This window comes from Austrofundulus limnaeus, unplaced genomic scaffold, assembly GCF_001266775.1.
Source record: "Austrofundulus limnaeus strain Quisiro unplaced genomic scaffold, Austrofundulus_limnaeus-1.0 Scaffold67, whole genome shotgun sequence".
NCBI lineage: Eukaryota > Metazoa > Chordata > Actinopteri > Cyprinodontiformes > Rivulidae > Austrofundulus > Austrofundulus limnaeus.
Genome location: NW_013952469.1, coordinates 784466 through 787007, shown reverse-complemented (window position 1 = coordinate 787007; position 2542 = coordinate 784466).

The following is a 2542-nucleotide window of genomic DNA, read 5'->3' as shown; positions in this document are numbered from 1 at the left end:
GAAAACATTGGTGAATGCCACAAATTCTCCTAAATCACTCGTACGCACAACTTAAGAACAAATCTGTACGTATGAACGGTTCTTGCATGAGTCCCATTGTGTCTATATGTAATAAAGTCTTCTTTCTTTGTTGTTAGACACTCAGTTACTTTATGTCTCTTTCTGAAAATCCAGCAGGAGGTGGTGTTGGCTGGACATATTGAAGGGCTGACACCACCTGTGAGAACAACAGCTGTGACACCTCTGATGAAGACGGAAGTAGAATGTCAAAAACATGTCAGGTTTATCTGGAGTCTTAAAGGGGCAATATAATGTAAAATCAACTTTTTTGAGTTTTATATCATGTTATAATGTTATACTCTCATAAAAAAACATGCTCAAAGCCTTGCTCTGACTCATTCATCATGTTTGAGAAATCCTGCAGTGTTTTTAGGAAGCCATGCTGAGGAGCAAAACGACAGGTGGGGACCAGAAACACCTTTTGGGACCAGAAACGCCTTTTGGGACCAGAAACACCCCTGGGATGTGTCTTTGAGCTGAACTTCCTCGTGGTGGAGCCCCCCCACCCCTCTTCCCTTTCCCACACACCCCGCCCATGACTCCTGCAGGCTCTCGGGTGAAAAACCAAAAGTGAAACTGAAACTGTCTTCTGAGCTCCTAACATTAGTTCTCACTCAGTGAAGMTMTTTTCAGATTAAAAATACATTTGAGGAAATGTATTTTCAGATGCCAAGTAAACTGCATCCTAGCAGCACCCCCTCCCCCTTGTGAGCGCGAACACTCCCCACCGCGCACTGAAATGGGCAAAACAAATGCAAAAGGAGGTTCTTAAAGAGACAGAGGCCAATTTCAAGGTGTTTAGAAGAGGAAGTGATGAGAAGATACGTTTATTTTCTATAACAGCTTTTTAATAACAACTAAGGTGACATAGGTACTTTATTATGGTATAGTATTTAAATATATGCTTGAGAAACACATAATATTGGCCCTTTAAAATAATTGAGTGTCTTATAATAAAGGAAAAAAGCTTTTGCTTTTGGTGACACCATCAACCCTTGACAAAAAAATTAACTTCACAGGCACCTACCTGACCCTAAAACTAACCTAAACTCAATTCACACTTTGGTCCTAAACCCAACCCCTCCACCCAATATCAGCCTCAGAAGTTGTGGGGACCAAGATTATCCGGTCCCCACAAGGCTGCATTTTCCTGAAAAATCGTCCCCACCCAGTAGCATAAACATGGGCTCGCACACGCACACACACACACACACACACACACACACACGCACACACACACACACACACACACACACACACACACACACATTTGACATAGTAAAGATAAAAAAGTCATCTGAATTGCAACGTTGTTGTTGTTTTTTTACTTCGAACTGTTGGAAACTCTGAGCTGAAACATCAAAAAGCAGCAGCAGCAGGAGATCTGACATCAGCCGAACTGAACTGTGTTCTTTAGGAAGACAAGATGATCTGACTACTGAGCTATTATGGCAGCATGATGGAGGGAGGCTGACAATGCCTCAGTCTCAGCAAAACATAAAGACATCCACCACAGAAAGTCTGCGTTTTATCCTTTACTAAGTTGTCACAGCGTTGAGCACTGATGAATATTCATTGTCTGAATTTTCTGTCAGATTAGTGTTGGTGCTTGTTCTTCAGAATGAGTTGTATTGAAACTCAGGAAGTAATCTTATGATGTTCTTCTACCAACGAACAGGTTTTGGAGTCAAAAGGTTAAAACAAACTTCTCCTGCCCTCCTCCATCAGCCTCCGACAGAAATAAGATCACAGCAGAGACTAATCTGTGCTAATCTGATAGTTTTCAATCAATAAACAGAACAAACATTTAAACAAATAGCTGATGTAGAAAAGAAAAAAAAACAAAGCAACTGGAGTTATTTCCTGCATTTGAAGATGTTTTCTGGGAGCTTTCTCTGTTCAGAACTGGACTGTGTCTCAGGCTTTAACTGCAAGAGTTGCTCATTTATTGAGTTATAGAGTTCATATCAACTCACTTCTGTACTGCAGATAATTCAAAATAACTCATCATGAAAACAAATCTTATTAGAATATATCAAGTTCACTCTGAACTAAATTTCTGTATTTAATTTTATATGTATCAGAAAAAGATTAACTGAAAAATGAAGCATTTTTAAAGCAAATAAAGTTTTTTAAAAATACTAATAAATATGTTTTTATGTTAGAGAATCAAATGAACCAGTGCTCTCTCTTTCAACAACAAGCTAACAAGGATATGAAATACAAATGTGTGAAATGAGGTCTTTAGTCTTATAAGTATTTATACACAAATTATTCATGTTTAAAGTAAAAGGAAGGATCTGAAAGCTGCAGGTCAGGTGTGTTCCTTCAACAACCTGCTGGTCTGAAGCAGTGATTTGAGGTGAATCTATTTTTCCTGTTTTCGCGTCATTAGCATTTAGAAAGGCTGAGATAATCCCAGGTTCACACACACACACACACACACACACACACACACACACACACACACACACACACACAC